The sequence below is a fragment of the Lissotriton helveticus genome, chromosome 10 (assembly GCF_964261635.1).
Source record: "Lissotriton helveticus chromosome 10, aLisHel1.1, whole genome shotgun sequence".
Lineage (NCBI taxonomy): Eukaryota > Metazoa > Chordata > Amphibia > Caudata > Salamandridae > Lissotriton > Lissotriton helveticus.
The window spans coordinates 354680485-354705369 of record NC_136071.1 but is presented as its reverse complement, the minus strand read 5'-3'; the positions used below and the strand labels follow the sequence as shown (position 1 = coordinate 354705369).

The window sequence follows — 24885 nt, the reverse complement described above, 5'->3', positions numbered from 1 at the left end:
TATCTCCCCTACTATGCCGGAGGCAATAGTCACACTTTTGCTTAAACCCGGTAAATCACCTCGTCCCTGCACCCCTTACAGGCAACTATCATTACTTAATCATGACTATAAAATCCTGGCCAAAATACTGGCTACTTGCCTCTCTTTGCTTGTTAACACTATATTGTGCCCTTTCCAAGCGGGGTTTATCCCTGGCAGGTCCACTGCATTAAATTTGCATCTTATTTTTTCAGTTATGAATCAAATAGAGCCCACATTGCCAGCAGCTGCCGTTCTCCTTGACGCTGAAAAGGCCTTCGATTCACTCGAGTGGTCCTTTTTATATGCGGTATTACAGAAACTTGGTATTCCAACTGGCTTTTTAAATTTGATACGCCTTCTATATTCTGTTCCACCTGCTGGCTTAAAATGAAACGTGGTGATAACATCCACATTTCCTCTGATGCGTGGTACCAGGGAAGGGTGCCCCCTTTTACCACTGTGGCCATAAAACCCTTAGCACGTCATATACAAAAGAGACATCTCCATCAGGGGTTACAGTTTCATGCAGGTCCTCTTGCCGCCTCTTTTTATGCTGATGACGTGCTGTTCGTGCGTAAGCCCGCTACAAATTTACCTCCTTTATTACGCAAGGTCGTCCGATTCGGAATATATTCTGGATTGGTCATTAACTGGACAAAGTCGAAGGTCTTTCCTTTGACACCTGCTACTACTCCAGAAGATTGTGAATTCCTCTGAAATGGTGTATCGACTCTCCTAAATATCTCGGCATCATCCTGCACTGCAATGCATCCGAGGAAATCTGTCTCAACTATGGCCCAACCCTGCAAAAGGTCAGCTCTCGTCCCAAGTGGATCACACATCCCCTCTCCATGGCTGGCAGAATTGCCATAATGAAAATGGCAGTCCTTCCGCGATTTTTATATCTATTTTTCAATATCCCCATTGCCCTTACCACAAAAATTTTCGATACTCTTCGTTCCTAACTCATCCGGCTTGTTTGGGCAGGCAAACAGCTGCGTATAGGCTGGAACACTCTACGAAGGGGGGGATTTGATGTCCTGGATTTTTATTTATATTATCTTGTCACTCAGGTTAATTTCACAAATAATTGGTACCATCCGGATGCCCAACTTCAGTAAATGTAAATGTAAATGTGGGTGTACTTGTAAAGCGCACTGCGACTCCAAGGAGTATCCTGGCGCTGAAGACCGCTGGAGAACCCGTCCTGGTTTTCCCTGTGAGATGGTCCCTTTCTGGGTATCTCCAAGGTGAAACCAGGCATCCCCGGCGTCTGTGGGGGGCCGTTGTAGAGATGAGGCAAGCTTAATGCCCAGAGTTGCTGAGTGTGTTCCCTGGTTAGAGTAGGCACCGAGGCGAGAATTATCGAGTCCGTTTGACCCTGGTCCACGACCCTGCCGCGTCGGGGATTGAACCCTGGTCCCGGGCCGTTCTCTGCTTACGGGTCTGCCGCCTCACCACTCCATAAGCCTGAAAGCTCACAGATACATCCTAACCCACTTTTGGTCGTACTACCACAGGGTTTGCCCCGCTGCCCTTTGGAAATTCAGACGTTACCCACAACGTGTTGGTCATGGACGAAACTATGAAAATATCTAGAAGTAGATTTTTTATATTCGGCAAATATACCGTTGGCAGACAATCCATAGTTGCCCCCCACAACTGAGGCCCTCACCAAAAGCCCTTTACTTAAGCATGGACTCCGGATGGTGGGCGATCTGTTCAAGGAACCTCGTCCGTGTACCTCAACAGAACTTCTTTCATCCGGAGAGGCTCCGTATATGGACAGATTCCTTCTACATAGGGTGCGTGGATTTTTGATTCGGGCAATCGCGGATGATACGTCGGAACCGGTAGACTTTCCACCTCTCACGCTGGTTAATACTTCACTGGATGGAACCCATTTGGTTTCACGCCTGTACCTTCTTTAAATATCTCTGCACCCTGTGGCTGGCATCAAGGCATGGGCGGCCTGAGAGTGAGACCTAGGGATGTCAAGTACAGATGACATATGACATTATTGTTGTGCGCAAACACGCTATATTTCGAATATTTATTTCTACAAATTGTTACATTTTACGTATGTACACCGTGCCTACATAACTCCGAAATTACTGGCCAAGATAGATCCCAATACCCCGCATGTGTGTGCGCGATAATCAGCTTCGGATCCTGATTTCTCATACCTGGAATGGCACTGCACGCCACTTCAAACATACTAGAGAGAGATTTTTCACCATTTATCTCTTATGGTAGAAAAACTATACAACCTGCACCGCTGACGGCACTGCTTGGATATGTTCACCCTTTCAAGAAGAATATTAGGCGATTCATGGCAATAGCTCTGCTCTTTGCAAAACGACAAATCTCTTTACATTGGGACAGAACGCACACACAGACTATTAGGGCCTGGCTCCAAGACATGATACATTGCAACACTATGAATGATGTTTATGCTTCCCTGCTCCCACTGTCCTCACGCCCACGCGATATTTGGCATCGCTTGACAAAGTACTTATTGACACACCCCATGGACGGAGGTGCATTAGTGGGCATGGGTGGATGGAATGTGGGATATGAAGACAATAACATGGGACGATTTGCTATTGGACACTGAAAAATGTATAGTATGGATAGTTCTTAAGACATTATGCACTGCGTGTAGCCGATTGTATTCACTGTGATCCCTTTATGCGAGTCATCATTATCCTATTGTGTATCGCTATTGTACACTGTTTATTACTGAGATTTCGTTATTTGTTCAGTATCGATTTGTATAATTTGCGTAGAGATGTTAAGCATTGCCAAGCACTTACTGTTGTGTTTGTATACTGCTGATCTCAATAAAGAAAATTCTAAAATATGTAAAATATATAACAATACATGCACTGGTAAATACCAGCATTATACCATAAATGTATGTTGACATATGCTGTTATTTAAAGAAATGTCATCCTGTTTTTTAAATTTCTCATGCTGTCCATCTGCTCAGCTGCTGGCCTACAATTCATTAAAGACAGCACGGAGAGTCACTTAAAAGAAGCACAATTTTCTGTATTTATCCTCTTTTAAAAATAAATGCCGACAGAAAACACATTGTTTACCGTCTGTATTTATCTATGAAAATCCATAAAAACTGAAAACCGGGAGCCTTACTTATAATCCATCTCTAAGGCAGGCCTTAAATGCTCATATGGCAGGGTGCCTGGAATTTCAAAAGTATGGCATGTATATTTAACGGTTTATATGCCCTGGCAATGAAAAACCCACAAAGTCGTTTTTCATATGGCATGGCTGACTCTCCCATGAGAAAACACTGGGTTGCATAATCACAACTTATAATGCTTATTATCGGTAGTAGCTAGAAAATGGGTTAAGGACTCATTGTAATAGTAATTTAAAATCAAACTTAACAGTCAAGTAACATTTTATATCACTATTGTCAAAATGACACTTTTAGAAAGTTGTAATTTTACTGCCAAAGCAAACATTGGACTTCCTGCCCGTGTCCAGTGTCAACTGACTCCTGATGGCTGCACGGAGGGGAGGAGTGGGTTACTCCCATTCAGTGGGCAAAGAGATTGGTTACGAAGAGGTGGTTTTCTTCCTTGACCAGGTTGGCCTGGGGGTGTGCCTAGCCACTTCCTTCACTTCAGAGGATGCCAACTCTGTCACTGGCAGATGTATCTCATATCTTGGCTTGCCTCCCTTTTATCTTGCTTAGTCAACTTAGCTCCAAACCAAGTGGGAGGGGGGAGCTGCCCCAGAACTGATTTGGAGTGAGTGAGCAAAATAGGGGGTTTGCTCATTTTCAAAGCCACACCTTTGGTTGGGGATCCGGGGAGCTCTGATAGGGGAAGGAAGGTTCTGCCATTTAGGGAGACTGGAGTACTCGGAGACAGTTGCCAGTAAAATAAGCAGAAATCGCTGCAAAAGTGGGTACGTCACCCTTGGGAACTTTTACCGAGGAGCCAGGAGTTTTCCCCACCCATAGGCTGGCCCTGGCATACATGTGGACTGTCCTGCTGTCTGAAGCACCTTAAGGAAGACTGGACCTGCTTGCCTTGAACCCAGGATCTCAGAAGTGGCTACAAGGACACAAGAAGCACCACCCAGAGGTGCTGTGATAACATTGACCAGGGTCCTGTGGGGCAGGTATTGATAAGAGCTCACTCTAAGTTGTAATTTATGTTACTCAATAGATTGCTAACTCATGGGGGTATCGAATGCAAAAGTTCATTGTATGATAACTACTGATGCAACTGTATGTGAGTTGATAAGCTGCATAGCAGCCTCACTGTGCAAACCTGTCTTTACACTGCAGGAAGTTATGTCTCTTTTGTTTTGCTGAAAATGTCAATAAAGTCTTCATTAAAAAAAAAAATGTTTTAAATGAAGCACCCAGATGTCGTTTCCTGTAGCTGCTAAGCCGACCAGTACCAACTGGATTTGCCCTGGACCCAGCTGCTGGCCTATGTTGGGAGTGAATCCTCAATCCTAAGTGGTGCCCCCAGGTCCTGGACCCTTGGTTGGTGTAAGAATGCACACCTCCTGTCCCTAAACTGCAAGTGAAACCTAGAACTTTTTCCCAACTTGCTTCCTGGAGACCGGGACTGCCATCCAAGCTGAAGCCATCACATCGCCTGTCATTCTCAGCTTGATGTATGTCCTGCTGAAGGAAATTCCCATGTAGAGGGCTTCATTGGGAGCGATGCCAGGAAGTAACATGTTGAGGTCAAAGCCTTCCTGGGCACAGACTGCGGACTTTGCCAGCTTGGAGCTTTCCCTTCTTCATCAACGACTGCAACAGGACCCTGAACTTCACCAGCCCGCTATCAACCAGCCCCACTTTGGATACAGCTTGCCCCACAGACGGCCACTTTTTCTCCATAAAACTCTCTATGTCAAAAGTAAAACTTTCCACACAGATTAATCTGGTTCCTGTATTCAAGCTGCACTCCACTGCAGGCGGCCTTAAGTTCTGACTTTGACCAGGTTCAACACGACCAGATAATCTCAGTTGGCGCTTTGTGGCACTACTTTCAATTAAAAATTTCCAAATTCATATCTCCGTTTCTACTTGTTGGATTTTGTTCGTTTTTGTGTCACTTTATTTAATAAAATATTCTCCATTTCTCCTAAATTGGGTTCGGAATTTTCTTGTGTTTCCACTTCATTACTGTTTAAGTGCCTCATAAATAGTTTATGCATTGCCTCCAAGTTAAGCATGACTGCTTTTTACAAGATAACAGAGGTTAAGCACGGGTTTATTTAGTGGCTTTCTTTTGAGCCTTGGAATCGATTTCACTGCAGTTTCAATCTTGGAAAGTTTTTTCATTGGTGGCAATCACCTCATATAAAAGGTAGTAGGACAGGGGAGGGCTCTCTCACTTAGATCTCCTTATTTCTGGATATTCCCAAATAGGTTAGTTTGGTGACTAGGGCCAGATGTAGGTAGAACTTATTTACTGATTCTTAATTACCGAATTTTACCGATTCGGTAATTAAGAATCGGTAAATAAGAAGGGGGGGTATGTAGGAACATCCAGATGTTCCATTTACCGAATCGGTAAATATCTGTATTTACCGATTCGGTAAATACCGACCGGTAATGCTCCATTCATTCCTATGGGCTTTGAAGCCCATAGGAATGAATGGGGCATTACCGGTCGGTATTTACCGAATCGGTAAATACCGATTTTGACAAGGGTGCAGGGGGTGTCACTTTGACACCCTCTAGCACCCCCAAAAAAGGTTCGGGGGCCATGTGGCAGGCATACCTGCCCTAAGGGCAGGTCTGCCTGTCATATGGCACAGGTGTGCATGCACACATGTGCATGCACACCTGAATCGGTATTTTACCATCAAATTGAATTTGATGGTAAAATACCGAATTTGTAGGGCTTGTGGGACTCAGAAGAGTCCCACCTACATCTCAATTTTACCGATTCTGTAAAAATACCGGTCGGTAAATTTACCGACCGGTATATTTACCGAATCGGTAAAATTACCGAAATGGCCTGTTGCAATCCCCCTACATCTCAAAAGCCAAATACCGGTCGGTAACGGCCGAAATCGGCCGTTACCGACCGGTATTTGGCTACCTACATCTGGCCCCAGGTCCTTCTTTTAATCCGAAGATCAAATCTCCTTTTCATTTAGAACAAAAGGTGGTGGTATCTCAGTTGGTTCCTAAATCCTCGTACCCTGAAAAGGAGTTGTTTCTCCTTTTGGATGGTAGGAGAGCAGTCTTGGTCTATCTTAATAGAGTTGTGTCTTTCAGAATGGCGGATGCATGATTTGTTAACTTTGGCTACCCTATGAAGGGTTTAAAACCTTCAGTGGAGTATTTGAATAGATTGAATAGGTCAACTAATGCAACAACTTATCGATCGATCAATTTACCTTGTCCTAGGAAGGGTGGAGAGTAGATCAACTAGAGGAATGTCAGCTTCCCGGGGGGAGGTTCAGAAAGCCTCCATTATGGAGTTTTGTAGAGCAGCTACACAGACTATTCCTTCAATGTTTGCGAAGAATTATCGTCTTCCGTATTCTGATCTGAGATATGAGGGTTTTTGAAGCAAAAGTCCTTTCTGCTGTGTGCAATTTGTGTGTTGGTTTTCATGATCAAAGATAACTTTTGTGAGCATCACTGAATGTTGTTTTTTTTAAAAATATTTTGTATCTGAAAATAAACATAAAACAATACAAATAAAACAAATACAGTGCAATTCCACCTTCACGACATTCGAAAGTCGCACCTACTTTAGTTACAATATAGTATAAATCAGCACAAAAGGTCAATGCCTGCATTAAATGAATCACAGTCTCATTAATCCACTGAACCTCACAATGTCACATTGTCAACAATAAATGGGGATGGGTCATTTAAAGGGGTGCAAAGGAAACCTCTACTCTCGTTCCATGGGCCCCATATTTTCGTCCATTTACCCGGGCAGCCCCTGCTCTCATAGACCGCCCTCTCCGCCTGCATACACCAGTCCATGTCGGACTCCCAATCAGTATATCTCGGCTCAATTTGTCGCTTCCAAGTTCTGGCAATGTTACGTTTTGCCACCATGCAGCCCAAAGAGACCCACCCTTGTTCAGTTCTTGACAAATCGGAAGCTTCCCAGATATTCAGGAGCCTTAAAGGATTTATGACAGATATGGGACATAGTGGACAAAATCCTACTCCAATACCGCTGAGGAACCGGACAGTCCCACCACAAGTGCAAAAAGGTACCTATGGAGCCACAGCCCGAGGGCAGATCGGTGAATCCAGGGGCCTCATCTTAGCCAACGCTGAACTAGTGTAATAGGCGCTATGGAGCAGCTTAAGCTGTATGAGCTTAAAACGGGAACGGATACCCACCTCCCGTGGTGAGGCCAGGGCCTCCCTCCAGTCTTCATTAACTATATCTCCTACATCATGCACCCATTTTGCTCGTAATTTACAGTGTGTAACAGGTAAATTATTTAGGATTTTAGAGGTAATCATCCAGGAGTCTATCCTCCAGAGGGGAGAAAACGGGTAGGTCAGAACCCTTAGGGATCGCTTTATATAATGCAATTCTGGCTTGTAAATATCTAAAGGTTTCGCCGTCATGTAATTGATACTGCGCCTGCAATTCGCCGAATGGGACAACCCCGCCCCTCACCCATAAATCCCCAACCCTGGTGAGGCCAATCAGGTCACATTTGTTGAACCCCGGCTGCCTAGATAGCATACCTAGTTGACAGGATTCTAATAATGGAGTAATCCACATGATTTTACCTTTCCTGCCTAGGGCAGCCGTGGCATCGTGCCAGATTGAAACTGTGGTACCGGGGTGTGGAATTTAATAAAACATCTACTTGTCCATGGGGAGGTTACTTCATAAATCTTCTTGTCCTGTAACAAAATCCACTTGTCCCTTTGGTGCCATGTACTGTAGCGATAAATAATGGCAGCAATCTCATTATATAGGAGCTCTGATATAGCCTCTCTGATTATGCCAGGGCTCATACCACAATAGTGTTTGAATACTTGAAATCCTAATATGTTGCCACGTTTCTGCAGATCTACATACTGGGGCTGAAGGTAGTGGTAAGCAATAGTTCCAGGGTTAGAATGCCCTTTTGAGTCTGTGCAAACCTACTAACTTGCATGTTTTAAGGGTTTTCCCCAACTCTTCTCTAATCTTTTACCATACTGAGAAATGTTGGAAATTTACTTCTGACAATGGCAGACATAAACCTTTTTCCAGAGTTGGGAAAAAAGTGGTTGGAGGTAAAGTGAACTTGCAAACACTTAGATTTTCGCATGAGCAAATCTTGACAGGCACATTTGCTCATGCTAAAATGCAGTTCACAAATATTTTCTAGGAGTACTATTTCTTCTCCTACTTTTGTAAATACTTGGAAATTCGCGAAAGCTGTATAGCTGCACTTGATGCAAGGACATGTACCATGGGGCACTTTTGAGACTGTCTTTAATAATTGGGCCCCTAATTTGGTCTGGAGTTGACCATGACCTTTTGCGTTTATTAAAATTCTGTCTCTCTCTCCCTGTATCGGCTGCCTTCACTTTGAGTGACAGTATTCTGCTCTTTCACACGGAGCATATTGGCACACAAAGTAGTTTTGTTCAGTGACAGTAACTACTGTGGCAGTGTGTGCTTTTTGTGCCAAAAAACTATTTTTGCTTTTGCCAATGTTTGTTATAACGATGAGGGCCCAGCAGTTCCGACATTATTAAGGTTTTACAAAAACCACGCCAAAACAAGTCAAGTGAAAAGCTGACCATCAATTTCAGACATACTGGCTTTGCTAGTGCTTGTTTATTTTTGTTCCCCATAATATTATTAAAACTGTTTACACTGATTTTCCATTTGAATATTTTTGGGAAATACTAGCATGCATCACCACATGTTACTAAATGATGCTGCGAAGAAATGGTACCTGACATTTTACAGTAGTTTAACAAAATGTTTTTTTCTGCTTTCATTTTTTATGAACATTTTATTCTGAAAGCAAAGAATCATCAATCTTGCTTTCAAGCTTCTGCAAATATTTGCATCAAATCGGAGAGCATTCTGGGAGCATTATACATAGCCTCATCATGTTAAACTTTGAAAACGTGTGTACACATTTTTATACTGGAACCACTGTCCATACTGCAGTCCGAGCTTACAACATTGACTTAGAGCACTCACCCTAATAATAAAGGCTTTCAATTAATGAACCATAAATACAAGTTTGAACAGCATTAACCTATGGAAAAATATATTACGTTAACTGCAGATGGTGCCTGTTCCTGGTCCATAATGTGGTACTCTAAAGAGACAGCCAAAGGGTTTGCACTGAAGGGGGTTGGGCCTACTTGTCCCAAGGACAAAATACACATGAAAACGTGTTGCCCTTAACCCCAAACAATATGTCCTGGGCGTTGGGCTATAGGAATTCCACATCCCTGGTGGTAGAAGTTGGGGTATATTTATGGTTTAAATCTTTTAATAGGTTTTTCAAAACACACACTACGTTCCAACACTGCACTGCTTCGTTAGCAAGGTGCTGCAGAAAAATAGGGAGCGTATACAAACAGAACAAAACCCATGTTAGTTGGGAAACTGAACCCACCCTCCCCTCCACCCCCGTTCCTTGGCCCCAAACGAAAGAAACTATATTCAGTGCTGGAATCCTGCGCTCTGGGTTCGGGCTCTACCCGCTGTCTCCCAGGGAAACAGAGATCCGCACAGGCGGAGGTACCTTTGGCAGGTGACTTCCCTAATTTGGGAGGCCAGAAGGGACAGAAATGTTTGCCACAACTTTACAAACTCTGAATTCCTCCCCGCCAACGTAAAAGTAAATTTCTCCATCCCCAAAACATACCACAGCCGGTGTAACCAGTTTGTAAGAGTGGGGATCTGGGTGGTGCTCCAATGTGCTAAAACATTTTGAACCGCTGAGCCCAGCGCTATCGCCATCAGCCAGCCTCGGCGGGATCATAGCGGGAAAGTCACCGGGTTTGGGAGACCCAAGAGAACATAGGCCGGGAAGCGCTGTATCTGCATATCTAGGTGCGTGTCTATCTCGTCTAAGATCTGGGTCCAGTACCCCTGAATGTGCGCGCAGTCCCAAAGCAGGTGTACCAGTGTGCCCACCTCCCCACATCCCCGCCAGCAAGTGACCTCCTGGGAGGGGTCTATGGAGTGGAGTCTTTCGGGGGTATAATACCAGTAAGAGACAAGTTTGGTGAGAGTTTCTGTCAGACCCATGTGATAAGCCGAGTGACGGGCCCTGTAATATATCCCCTCCCATTCCTTATGAGTAAGTGTCCTGCCCAAGTCTCTGTCCCACCTACCGCGGCTGGCGCTATATGTATGTGTATTCCGGTGGAGGAGCATGTTATAGAGGTCGGATGCAAGTTTCTTGTCGGACGTGGGGGTGACCAACCACTTTTCGTATGCAGTCAGGAGCCTGTTAACCCCCGGCTGCATCTGGGGGTGAAGGACCCAATGGCGAATCTGACCATAGAGAAATCTATCAGACTCAGAGAGACCATAGTCTATTTTCAGCTGATGAAACGGTATAATTCCGTTCAGATCAAATAGGTGGCCTGCTGATCGGCACCCGAGGCCCTCCATTTGGTGGCCATAGTCGCATCCATCCCCAGCTGGAAATCAGGGTTTTCAAACAGCGGTGTGAGAGGCGAGGAGAAGGTGGTGAAATTGTGTTTTAGATTGGTGTGGTCCCATGTGTCTAGGGTAGCCCGGGTAATGTGGGACACATACAGGGATGGCGGCCTGCAATTCTTGTTGAGAAAGGGAATGCCCTGCAGTGGTTTGGCGGCTATCGCCTGGTCGTGGAAGAGCCAGTGTTTCTCCGACTCCAGTCGGCTCCATTCTACCAAGTGGCACAGCTGGGCCGCTTGGTAATAACGTAGGAGGTCGGGGACGCCAAGCCCCCCCACCTCTGGGGGAAGCGTTGTCAAAGCTTGCTTCATCCGCAGTTTGCGGCCATTCCAAATAAAGCATGCAAGGTCAGATTGGATCTGTTTAATCCAACCAACGGGAGGTCGGAGGGGCAAGGTGTGAAATATATATAGGATTTGAGGCAGGACGGTCATCTTGATCGCAGCTATTTTTACCAAGCCAGGAAAGCGGGTAGTGCCTCCATTGGCCCAGTTCTTTGCAAATCTTCTGACGCACGTTGATGTAGTTGATGTGCAATATATTTGTCAGGGAGGAGGACCGTTGGATCCCTAGGTACTGGATCGTCTTGGTCGCCCACTGTATGGGGTGGCGCGCCTGGAGATGAGCGGGTATGGGACATGAGGGTGAGATCGAGCGCTATGGATTTAGCCATGTTCACCTTAAATCCCGACGCCAAGGCAAAGGATTCCAACTCTGCTAAGCATACCAGAAGTGTGTTGAGAGGGTCAGATATAGAGATCAGGACATCGTCGGCGTACAGGCTAACCGTGTGTTTTTTTTGTTTTTTTTTAAATCTGTTTTTATTGACATTATATATAAACATATCTCAAAATGCCATATCTTCATTCAGTTTGCAATACAAAATCAGCGAGATAGTCAGTCATGGATTTTACAGTGAGTTTTCGGGAGAAATGTTAAATAAAGCAAACATGTTACAGTATACTGTATCTGAAATCTGCAATATATACAAATATCACTGTCAGTGCTGTCTGCCATAGCATATAACCACATGTACACTTCATAGAGACAATGCACAAAGTGTCCAACATAACAGATTATTATAAAACTTGTAAAAACACCCCTACAACCCCCGTTCCCCTCCCCCCTGGTACATTCGCACGTGGTCAACAATATGTACAGATCGGCTTGATATGTATGTTAGCAATCATTGCGTGCTGTTGCAGCAACTATGCGGATGTCTTCCAACTTGTGTTAGTGTGCGCAGTCTTACTCATCCCTGACCTGCACTCTGTCAATGAGCACGGCGCAGCAGTGCTACAATGTGGGTCAATAGAATTATCATTCTGGCCGTGGGGGGAAGAATCCTTTATAGGGAGGATCCGTTATCTTCGAAAACCCGCAACAGCAGTTGCCAATCTAGCGATATTGGCGTCTTTTGCAGCCTATATTCCTCTCGCTGCAACTCGGTTCCCTCAGCTTTTCCCCATTTCATCACCTCGCTATGCCAATCCTCTGGGTTGGGGGGTTAGGAGGTCAATGTATGTATCATAAAACTCCGCAGGGAGAACGTCGGTCCCCGGAGCTTTGTTACGTGGCAGTGCTTTTATAGCGCAACGTATCTCCGCCAGCGTGATGGGGCGAGCCAAATCATCTTTCTGATCTCGTGTTAACTGTGAGACATCTAAGTGTGTGTCTACCATCAGCGGTGGCGGTCCATAGAGCTGATCGTAGTAATTCGGGAATGCCGTATTAACGGCTATTTGGGTAATGGCCATTCCCCCACTGCAATCCTGTATCGTCATTATGGGTGAAGGAGCTGGGACATCCCGAATTATACGCGCAAGTAAGGGGCCTAATCTGTCAGCCTGAGTGTGTGAACGTAAATCAATGACACGGAGGTCTTCCAAGAGTTCCGCGTAGCATATATTGGCTTCTTGTAATTGTGTGAGGCGATCATTAGTGCCTGCCGCTTCACCTTCTAGTAGTGTGAGCCTGTCCTCTACTGCCTTTAGCTTATCTAGTACCGTTTGTCGCGCCCCAACCTTGGTGCCAATAGCCACCCCTCTAATCGTCACTTTGAACGCGTCCCACTCGATTTGGCGGGTACTGGCCGTGCCTACATTTCGCTCAAAGTATGTGTCAATTGCTTCCGAAAGTGCTGACCTGAAGACAGGGTCTTCGAGCACGTCCGGCTGCAGTCGCCATGTCGGGATTGGGGTCGGGATTTTCCCCCACTGCATTGTCAACTCTACAGGATTATGATCGGACAGAGTTTTCCCCATATGTGTCACGGTGAGGACAGAGCTCAGCAACGCGGCGGAGCAGAGAATACGGTCAATTCTAGTGTGCAGTTTGTGTGCGGGTGAATAATAAGTGTATTCTCTATGTCCCTCGTTCTTGCATCTCTAAGCATCGCACAGCCCCCAACCCTGCGCCCAATTCGCCAGTGCTTCCGCCTGCTTCCTGCTGTCTGCAGCATGCAGTGGGGGATGTGAGCGATCTAGGGATATGTCTAAAACTGCGTTGTAATCACCCCCTAACAGCCAGTGGCAGCCTGACCAGTCCGCCAGGGCCACGCTAAGGGTTTCTAAAAAGCGCATTTGATCCACATTAGGGGCATAAACACACCCCAACACCACCTGTTGACCATCCAGCAGCCCCCGTATCAACACATAGCAGCCCGCTTGGTCTATACGCTGCTCCAACAGTTTAAAGGGAACATTGCCTCTCAAACAGATCGCGGCACCTCTGGAAAAAACGGAGTACGTGGTGGCAAATATCTGACCCTTCCATTTCTTGTGGAGTTTAGACGCTTCGGCTGCGTTAAGATGAGTCTCTTGCCGATTCACGATGGAGGCCCTGCGTCTGTTCAGTTGCGCTAATACTCTATGACGTTTGTGTATGGAGCCCAGGCCGCGCACATTCCACGTGCATAAGGTATAAGTATTATACGCCGACATCACAACCATATCTTCTCAACCATACCCTACATACATTCAAGCCATACCAAGGAGTTTCGCTGTTAAACAAGGCGCCATGTACCATATAAACTACCAAATACCAGGTTCCCTCCCCGTAACTAGAAGGGAACAAACTCGAATCAATACCCCAACAGGGGTCAGTCAAACTAAACACTGATCTGCTGTCGCACATGGGGGTACTCAAGAGCCTGCACCTATACAGTTAAGTACATTGCTAAGACTAATTAGCAGAAGTGCCCGATATGCATAAACAGTCTAGAAGCCATAGTGTCCCCACAGTGTACATTATCAAATTGTCCCATGCTATACGTTACCACCTGGGCTCGTCCCGCAGCAAGAATTAAAAGTCATTCGCCATCTGGGCAGTGATGGCCGGGAATAGCGGTTGGCTGGTGTCCGATATAGAAGTTGCAGTTCAATCGCTTGGTGCTTGAGTTACATGAGTACGACTTCTTGCATCATGTGCCGCCAGGGCCGCCGCTGTGAGGATTGCGTTGTCTTGTTCAGACGTCTGTTGTTCTGATGTTGGCGCATGAGTTGGTGCGGTGTTCTTCGGTGAAAGATCTTGTCTGGAACCGTCCGGCCCCTCCACCAGGACAGACCGACCCGAGCGTGGAGAAGCCAGTGGGCCTTGCGTCGTGTTAACCGTGTGAGTGTAACCTCCAAACCGGATTCCGGAGATCCCAGGATGGGTGCGAAGGCGGTGTGCTAGTGGCTCCATGTAGAAGGCAAAAAGGAGCTGCGACAGGGGGCATCCCCGACGTGTGCCCCTCTCGATGGGGAAACGAGAAGATGTGTGGCCATTGACACGTACTATCGCCGAGGGGAACTTGTAGCAGTTGAGGATGAACGTATGGAATTTCTCCCTTATGCCTGGTTGGGTCAAAACCTGTTCCAGGTATGGCCAGTGTACCCGGTCGAAGGCCTTTTCGTCGTCGACGGTAAGGAACATATATTCCCCTCGCGACTGGGAGGCCTTTTCAATAAGATGGAGTACCCGTTTAGTGTTGTCACTTGTCTGATGTTGGGAAATGAACCCTGCCTGGTCCGGGTCGGTAAGCTCAGGCATGTAGGGCGCGAGGCGTGCCGCTAGTACGCCAGTATAAAGCTTGAGGTCAACATTGAGGAGGAAGATGGGCCGATACACTCTACACACCGTCCTGTCCTTACCTGGTTTCGGGATGACCACTATGGAGGCCTCGAGCATCTCTGACGGGATCACGCCAGGTTCCGCGAACAAATGAATAAACTTGGTGAGCACGGGGCCAATATCGTGCAAAACGTTTTGTAGAAATTAAGAGGAAAAGCCATCCGGTCCCGGGGCTTTAGCTGGTTTGAGTCGCGATATGGCCGCAATAAACTCCTCAATCCTAATGCCGCGATCTAGGGGGCCTGCCTGAGCCTTCGACAGGCTGGACAATCCCTCAGGAGCTAGGTAATAGGCGCCATCCTCGAGGGCGAGGCGGGAACCAAAGTAAAGACGGGCATAGAAGTCCCGGAATGTCTCCACAATCTCTGGGTCGGATGAGACTCGCCTACTATCATCCCGTTGGATCTCTCTCACTCCTTGTTTTTGGCGGGTCTCTCTCAACTTCTGGGCAAGCAAACGGCCACATCTGTCGCCACTCACGTAGTAAGTGTGCCGCAGCCGGAGAGCCGCGTACTCCGCTCTATCTTGATCCAGGGAGGCTAGCTGTTGTCGCATGGCTTTAAGTTAACGCCACACCCGAGGCGCTCCCGTTCATTGATGAATCTGCTCTAGTTCTCTTGTTTTCTGGGAAGGATCGTCACTCTTGCGCTCCCATTCTACATTCTCCGTGGTCGATATGGCTATCAGTTCCCCCCTAATAACCGCCTTCAGCGCCATCCATTGCGTGGATAGTGAAGTGTCAGTGTTTGCATTATGGGAGAGATAATCTTTTATGGATTGCTGTACCTGCTCTACCACTGCTGTGCGATGTAGAAGGGTTCCACGGAGGTGCCAGACCATTGGGGAGCTCTGTGTGGGGGGTAGGGTGAGAGTGACCATGACCGGTACGTGGTCCAATGGAGAGGCCACCCCATGTCTACGTCCTGGACTAATGCGCGATGGGAGTGGAGGCCAGCAGGTAGTCTAACCGAGCGCATGTTTTGAGCGTGTAGGAATAGTAGGAGAATTTGCGGCTGTGTGGATGCGCGCAGAGCTAGAGGTCATGAAGGTCTAGGTTGCATAGTCAGGCTAGGCCTGACGCGGATAATGCTCCTGTCTGATTAGAAGTTGGCTAGATCTATCTATGTTGTCAAAAATTAAGTTTAAGTCACCCCCCCACGAGAAGTCTACGCTCTGTTGTAGCTGTCGCCTCCGTGAGTGCTGTGTGCAGGAACCGCTCCTGGCCTTCATTGGGGCAGTATATGGAGCCAATGGTGAATGCGAGGCCGCCTAGTGCAAAACGGTAAGTGAGGAGCCGCCCTTTGATTTCAGCTTCTTTGTGTAAAATGTCCCAGCGGAATCACTGCGCAACCAAAATGGCCACCCCGCTGATTTTGTGGGACCAGAGAACAACTGGGACGGGAATCGGGGTGATTTGAGGCGGTGACAGTCTCTCGCCACTAAATGCGTTTCATGAAGGAGACATATATCCGCTCCTGTACGTTCTAGGCAGGACAGTATCGCCGTACTCTTAACAGGATTATTAAGGCCCCGCACATTTAGGGTGAGTATCTTAAGCATGTTAGGTGTCATGCAGGGAGACCAGGGAAACGCACTCTAGATGGGGACCAGCCTCCCCAACACTGTAGGTGCATAGCAGTTGTCGAACAGGAGGGCCAGATGCAGGCCAGGACGTGCAGCGGATAAAAAACGGTGGACAAGGAACCCCAAAAGAAGGGGGGGGGAAAACGCTCTAAAAACAATAGCCCCGAACGATTGAAAAGAGAAAACATTAACACGTAGTCCATCATCCATTGGTGATTGGAAGGGAGTCATCTTGGGGAAAACGTTGTGGTCTCAAGTGGCCCCCTTCCCGCCGACAGCCCAGGGCACAATACAAATCTGTCAAACCGGCCATTTGGGGCCGTAGGGCTCAGCCAGGTTGGGATTTGGCCAATTCCGCAGAGAGAGTCCCAAGAGCCGACTGCTGGCCCTTTGAGGTTTCGGCAAGAGGAGGCTTTTGGGGGCGGCGTCTCCGGTCCTGTTGGTGCCACCGGGCTTAGAGTCATCCGCATCCACTTTAGGGCCTTCCCCTCCGCTTTCATCCGCAGGGGGCTCTACACCAAGCATGCGACAAGCCTCTGACAGGGAGTGCAGCTGATACAACTTGTTATCCATGCGGGAACACCAGCCGAAATGGATGGCCCCAGCTATAAGTGATATTGCGTTGTCGGAGATGCGTTGTGATGGGCTTGAAGGTTCTTCGCTTTCACAGCGTGAGTGCCGCTAAATCCTGGTATAGGACAGGTGTCTGGCCACAGAATGTCAGGGGGTGCATTTGGCATACCTTTTGGAGGATGTCTTCTTTAGTATGGTAGTCCGGAACGTAAACCAGGAAATCGGGCGGTGGGGCTGACGTAGCCCGCGGAGGGCCCACTCTGTGTGCTCGGTCCAGACGTAGGTCCGCCTCCAGAGGTCTGCCCAGAATATGGTTGAAGAGTTCCCAAGTGTATTTGAAGAGGTTACTCGTGTGGTCATCAGCCCTCACGCCTCGAATCCGGATGTTGTGGCGACGGGAGCGATTCTCTAGGTCCTCAAGGTGTGACTGGAGGTCCACCTGCTAATCGTGGATCCTAAGGACCTCCTGTTGGAGTGCTGCCAGTTCCGTGTCTGTCCCATCACTCTTGTCTTCCAGCTTGGCGACCCTTTCGCCGATACCGTCCATTTCTCTGCAGACGTCTTTAATCTCTGCCGTTAGGTCTCGCTTGAGTGTTTGGAGATCCTCCCTCAATGCAACAAACATAGATTCCAGAAAAGCCTTGGTGATCGGTTCGCCGCCGTCGCCCCTCTCAGACGAGGGATGTTCAAAGCCAGTCGCCATGTCATTGGCGTGTTGGCCAGCCTGTGCTTTTGCAAATAAGTCCTTCAGATTTCTGTCTTTGCGCCCCCAGGAGGACGACATATCATTCTACATTCTAAGTACAGGCGAAGCACTGTGTGGACTAGCACGGCTTCCCACCTCCCAGTCGGGCCACCCTCCGGCACGCGTGGTGGTTAAGTAGTAACACCACCTCAGGGCGGACAAAGTTACAGGGGCACCCCGCAAAGTTCCAGGTGCTGCAGGCCTCCCAGCGCTCCCCTTCTCACCTCCACGTGGTACACTTCCACTGACGCGGCCCTCTCTTTGCTTCTGCAGAAACTGCATCTGGCGCTGTCGGGCTCTATGATGTCTGGTCTCCTTTCAGCACGCTGCCCTTCCTGTCGCTGTGGTGCGAGGTGACGCCGGGGCAAAGAAATCTGGAGTATGTAGGGCGACCAGAGAATATCGCGGTGTTCCCCCCAGCGGGCCGCCACCAGGCGATTCCACGCCTCCACACCACGCTATTTGGAGCCACCCCAGTCCGGGTGCGACCTACAGGTCCTCTCGGTTCTCTCCCTCACAGATCTTCCACGCCGCGTGGGTGCGCTTCAATGCGGACACTTGCCTGGCACATGTGGCACTGGAGAAAGCCGTCTCTGCCGCCTCTCTATGCTGCGAGCCGTGATGCCGGTCTCCCTCCGGGAGGGCCCCGTCTAAGCCCCAGGGCCATCAACCAGCTCCGAGCCCGCCTATGTCTCGCTAGGTCGCCCCCAGATGGCGGGCAGATGTAGCTCCCCCCCGAGCCCCCGGAATCCAGGGGCAGTCGCAGTCTTGTTTAGCCGGGCACACTCGCAGCGCCCTGACCCTATTCAGAGACTCGCGGGCCCCGACCGGGCCGTGGGGCTCTCAATTGGCCTTGGATTCGCTGCTAGGCGCTCTAAGATGGCAGCCGTAGTCCCCTGTGGAGCGATCGCCGCAGGGCCCGCCCCCCACCCCCACTCCTGGGAGAGCAGGGACTCCGCCTCTGTCGAGCGCACTGCTGCAAAGGTCCAGGGGGTATGTATGCAATCCGGGGTCCCCCTCCGACACTCGTGCCTCCAGCGCATCAGTTAGCCGGCCCAAGTTTGTCCCGAGTGGTTCGCCTCCACTCCGATGGCCGGCCGCCGCCCGATCACACGACCTCCTGCACTTCTGCTATGTGCCGTGGGCAACACCACAAACCGCCCCTCAATGGCAGCCCCCAGGGATACAAGCGCCGCAGCTGGAGAGCCCCGGTACCGCCACCGGGCCCTCAACCAGTCTCGAGCCCGTCTAGGCCCGCAGGATCTTTCACAAAATGGCGGGCGAGTACAGGTCACCTCCGTTCCCCACATCGATGGGGCCCCGCTTCTTCGCCGCTCCGGGGCAGATTTGTGCTATGACAACTCCAACGGCAGGGAACCACCAGGTAAGGCCGCCCCTCCAGCTAGGCCCTCCGGGACTCATCGCTCCGTTGTCCGGCCTCCACTCCTTGCTGCTGGACACCCCAGGGCCGCACTTCACAGCCTCGCGGTCCGGCCACGCCGCCAGCCGCCCACCACGGGAATACGCGCTCCTGCGATGCGCCACACACCTGGACAGGATCCCCGCGAGTTCCGCTTCCAAGCCAGCCCTGGTGTTTGGGCCAGTTGCAGCTATAGACGGCCAAAAGCCGGTGCTACGGTGGGCCGTCGGCGGAAGCGACAGAGCAACACGTCTGCTCACGCCGCCATCATGGCCACGCCCCCAGTCGGGGTATATTTAGGCGTATATCTTGTCCCTCCATACAGTGCACGCGAGTAGTTGCCAGCAGTCATGTTGTGCCTGTCCATTCTGTATGCTGGGTCTATGATCGGACGGTGCCCAGTGATTAAGAACCACTGAATGTTGTTTCTTTTAGTCAAGTTGGCCTTGACTGATCTTGAGCTTTGGAATGCCTCATGGGTGATGACAGGTACACGGCACTAGACAAGGAAGTAATGTTTATTTAATTACTTTGAGCCTTTTCATTCCCATTACCATCATTATATCCCGTCCTCATTCCCTCTGGGAATGTAATTTGCAGGAAATTAGTAGTTTTTGCTTGGTATTTACTGGATGTGATGTTGGTGATCCAGGCCTTTATGGAAAAGAACCTGACTGCATTTCATTTACTAGTAATAAAAATAGGTCTGTGACTGTGTGGGGAGACAATCTTCTTGTGGGTGAGGGCTGAAACGGGAAAAAAAAGGACTTGGATTAATGGATTTACCAGTAATTTAAACATTAGCTTTAGATGTAAAACCAAAGACAGAAAAAGATACCCATCTAATGGCTAAACTGCACAATGTGAAACAATAGAACCTGTGTTCAATTGGGCTGCCTTGCTTGCATATTGAATGATCATCTACAAATATTTTATTTCACCAAGCCTCCGTTTTCTTCATTATCACATATGAGACCACATTCAAATATGAGATTTCATGGTATGTTTGCTGCAAAAAACAAGTATTGACAAAGTCAACAGGTCTCGTCTATGCATGTTCAGCATGGCTAAATGTTAGGGGCATAAAAGAGAGTGACATGGAAGGGAGTGTCTTAATATGCAGTGGCGTAGAGAGGAGAAAAGCGCTGTGAACTGTCGTAGAGTAAAGTAAAGTGGCAGAGAGTGGAATATTGTGGAGCGACGTAGAGTGGAGGGAAGTGTGATCCAGTGTTGTGTGGTAGGGTGGTGTGATCGTGGAGTAGAGTGGAGTGTCGGGTCAGGGAGTAGAGTGATGTGGTATAGAGTGGAGTATCATGGAGAAGAGCGGTGTGTCGTGGAGTAGAGCGGTGTCTCGTGGAGTAGAGCGGTGTCTCGTGGAGTAGAGCGGTGTCTCGTGGAGTAGAGCGGTGTCTCGTGGAGTAGAGCGGTGGCTCGTGGAGTAGAGCTGTGTCTCGTGGAGTAGAGCGGTGGCTCGTGGAGTAGAGCGGTGGCTCGTGGAGTAGAGCGGTGGCTCGTGGAGTAGAGCGGTGGCTCGTGGAGTAGAGCGGTGTCTCGTGGAGTAGAGCGGTGTCTCGTGGAGTAGAGCGGTGTCTCGTGGAGTAGAGCGGTGTCTCGTGGAGTAGAGCGGTGTCTCGTGGAGTAGAGCGGTGTCTCGTGGAGTAGAGCGGTGTCTCGTGGAGTAGAGCGGTGTCTCGAGGAGTAGAGCGGTGTCTCGGGGAGTAGAGCGGTGCGTCCAGGAGTGGAGAGGTGTACAGTTGAGGAGAGTGGTGTGGTGTAGAGTAGTTTAGCATGAGTAGAGTGGAGTTTGTAGAGTGGTGTAGAGGGGCGTGGATGGGAGTAGGATTATTTAGAGTGAAGTGGCATAGAGTGACTTGGAGAAGAGTGTCACTGAGGGGAGTGGAGCAAAGATTTGTGGTATAGAATGGAGTGGAGTGGGATAGGGGATAGAGTGGAGTGGGATAGAGTGGAGTGGGATAGAGTGGAGTGTGGTTCAATGGAATAGCATAGAGCGGAGTGGAGTGGCGTAGAGTGAAGTGGCATAGAGAGGAGTACAGTGGAGTGTTGCAGAATGTCCTACATTGGAGTGTTGCAGAATGTCCTACATTGGAGTAGAGTGGTGTATGGTAGTGTAGTGTCGCAAATAGTGGAGTAGAGTGGCGAACAGTGAAGTGGAAAAGAGTGGAGTAGAGCAGCGTAGAGTGAAGTAGCAAAGCGTACAGTAGAGTAGAGTGGAATACAGTGGACTAGAGTCGTAGAGAGGTGTTCCATTGGGTGGTGTAGAGTGGAGGGTCATAGAGTGGAGTGGCATAGAATGGAACATGCATGATGTGGTAGTTAACTGCCATTACCGATAACACATTTTCAATTGAAATGACCATCACATTCGCACAGACATGCAGTTTTGCTGATAGAACTATACAGTGCACCAATTATAATGTGTGGAAATTGCATCACCTAGCATTTTGATATGATCATATTCAAATACGGTTCTCCAGCACAGAGAATTACAAAAAAGTGATGTGTGCTTTTCTAATTCCGATATATTCTTAAATAATTGCACAGTTAATTTAGACATTATATTTGTTTTGGATACTAGAAAAAAAAGGCCTTTAGTTAAGTAAAATAAATTTGTGGAGCTCATAGTACCCAAAGGTGTCATGGAGCTAGCAAAAACAAGAAGCTGCATTAGAGGCAGTAAGAGCAAATGAAAAAGATGAGAAAAACTGACACGGAATCAAAGGGAAAAAGCCACCCCTTTCACACCCTCAGATTGTCAGATAAAGCCTCTCGCTTTCAAGTCAGAGAAAGAAACGTAAACACTTAGGGGCTCATTATGATTGCAGGCGGACATCAGTATCATCATAACGGTGATGGGACCGACTAACAGACGTGCGGCGGTACCACCAGCCCAATTAGGAGGCATCCTGGCCTTTTACCATTGCGGACGGTGCTGCTGGCTGCAGCACCGTCCGCAATAGTAAAAGGGCATGCACAGCATGTTCCTGCACCACGTGGCAGGCACCACCCGGTGTCTGCCACTTGGAGCATGGAATGGCAGGGAAGTCCACCCCCGGGGCCCTCTACGGACCCATAAAGCCAATCCCCGCCAGCCTTCCCATGAGAAAGGCCTATACATCACCCACATCCTAATATGGCAGATGGTGCCTGCTAGGCACCGCCACCATATTAGTGGCCCAGCTCCGCCCGGCAATCGTAATGATTGCCAACTGGCCGAAAAGCGGCGGACGGACTTTGCGTCCGCCAGGATAACCACCGCCATCATAAAATGGCGGGGGTATTTCACATGAGGGTGGCGTAATGATCGCCGCCGCCGATTGTTACGCCATCCTAATGAGCCCCTAAGCTCCCTTGGAAGACAGCGCCTACCATTTGACCGCCGTCTTTGAATGCACAGCAAATGTGACAAGTTAAGGACAAAATGCATAGGCCTGTTTCAGAGAGAGCACTTGTGGAGGAAAACGTGAAAATGCTTTGCTCCCTTGGCAGGACAAACTCACCCTAGCCAGCATGAAGCAAATAAAGCCAGCAAATAGAACGACATAAAATGTTAGCAACAAACCACAAAGCCAATTGTTGCGGGAGGGTATTTCCAGATAAGCTTTCAAAATGTCCCAAAGATGTCTATACAAAACCAAACAGCTGCCTGGTGCCTTCCACCTAAAGCATCACTTGTTTCAATAAACACCACTGAAGTCCTGACAAGAATCAGATGTATTAAAGTGAAACTCTTCCGCGTGTTAAACACTTTATTTAATTTTGAAGAGACTTCACAATAGTTTTGTACTAGGCTTATTGCAGGATTAGAGCCAAAAAACTGAAGGTGTTCCCTGGGTTTAGACAATCCTAAAGGGTTTTTAATTGATCATATGTGTTGTTTTTAAACTAATTGTTTTTATTGTGTACTGACATTTTGAGCAAACAGCATTAGGCACTGTATTAAATAAAAGAATGCTCAGTGTTGATATTGTTCAAATGTGAATATATTGTGATTTATGTTAAGACAAAAATCCTTTTTCATTACAATTTTAATTTAATAAACCATCTTTCGCAACTTTAATTTGCCTTTGTGGTTCTACGAGTAAAAGGGGTCACACTTAACAGTTGGAAACGGACAAGACTGAATGCTGTAATGAGAGGATAAGAATGGGTGCATGGTGAAATACTACTTCCTTTACAAGAATCAAAGCCCAGGGAACACCTTCAGTTTTTTTGATTATACTCTACCCAGTTCCTGTGGGTCCAGAGGGTAACTCTCTTTCTTCTTTAAACTAGGATTAGAGCCAAGCCAGGTCCGTAGCTCGGTTCTCCCTGTCAATTTGTTGGCTTGCCCACCTCTGACCAAAAGCTAGGCGAGATTCATACGGCGTGTAAATCGTAAAAATGCAGTAACATCCTGGGAAGGGGATCTGGTATGTCCCTCGAGCCTTCTTTCTTTTTCACTCATCCTCATTCACTTTCTTACGGAACAAATCCACCTGAGAAGTGGCTGCACCGCCGCCCCTCCCCCATTACGTTGCCCTAAAACCAGCAAACATCCATTCTCCTCACAAGGGCTGCGTGAACCACCGTTAGACGCAGTTGCTTTGCCATGCAGGTCTTAAGAGTACACAGCGTTGGCACGGAAGTAGAGGAACAGCTAATATTCAGCAGTAACTGTCTAAGTACATTTTTACTCAGATACTCGCACACGTTGCTCACCTCCCCGCCCAGTGTTTCTGTGAAGTGGTCCACTCGGACCGCCCCTCTGTCGGGGCTGCCTCCTCTCCTAGGGCAGGAATAGCGACCCTTGTCTGCATCCAGCTGCCGCCTGGCTTAGAAGACGCCCGGGTTAATCGGGAGTCAACAGGCGAAAGTGTGTGGAGCTCCGGGGCTGCGCTCTTCCGCTCCCTCCGAGTCCGGATCCTCTGAAGCGAAAGTGAAACCCGCGAGGCCTCCACACAGCCAGGGCCCGCCAGCATTTACCATAGTTACTTGTTTTGCTTCAGAGAATGGGACGTAGACGTAGCAACGACGCCACGCACGAGACAGGCAGTTCTGGACTTCTCAGTAGTTTGTCCAGGCATGTACACATGGTCTTTGGGATCCTATTGATGGGGCAGGGTGTGATACTAGACAGAATTACGCCTCCCAAGTATAATTCTCGATAATAAAATTAAATGCCCCCAGCAGGAGGTAAAATGTGACTGAAGAATAACCTATAAGCAATACCGGCGTACCTGCATGTTCAAATTGTGTTATCGTGGAAAAATATTTAATTCCACGCAGTTTCCTTTTTCTTTGTTATCACACACGAGGGGGCACTTTTGACCACTTGCATTCAGGATGGTGCGTTGTACAAGCACCTCTTATGCTTGATTCAAAAGACTATAATGTTGCTCAAAGTAAACTATCAAAATAAGCTAGCCGCGTTTAGGGTTTGCTTGATTGACTACTGATTAACCTTTTCGTTCAAATGAAATTGTTGGTGGGGGTGAGACATTAATGGTTCTAAGTTCATGTGTAAAAACCATCACTTTTAACCCCTACCCTGCTGGTGACGGAACCACTCCGTCATCAGCTGCGGTCACGCTGTGCTGATGACGGAGCAGTTCCGTCACGGCCCGCTCGGCACGCCTGCGCGGCGCGGATTCCGCGCCTGCGCTGAGCGTTCCATTGAGTGGGCGGGGCCGTGACGGAACCGCTCCGTCATGAGCACAGCGCAACCGCGGCTGGTGACGGAGCGGTTCCGTCAC

General features: G+C 48.4%; 1 protein-coding gene across 1 annotated transcript in view; it reads right to left on the bottom strand.

Moving 5' to 3' along the window:
* Positions 1 to 24059, bottom strand: part of LOC144783820 (uncharacterized) — a 144032-nt gene extending 119973 nt beyond the window's left edge. Inside the window, exon 1 of the mRNA XM_078662566.1 lies at positions 23852 to 24059. The gene's annotated coding sequence lies outside the window, so the exon portion shown is untranslated. The remainder of the gene's footprint in view (positions 1 to 23851) is intronic.
* Positions 24060 to 24885: the final 826 nt, after the last annotated feature.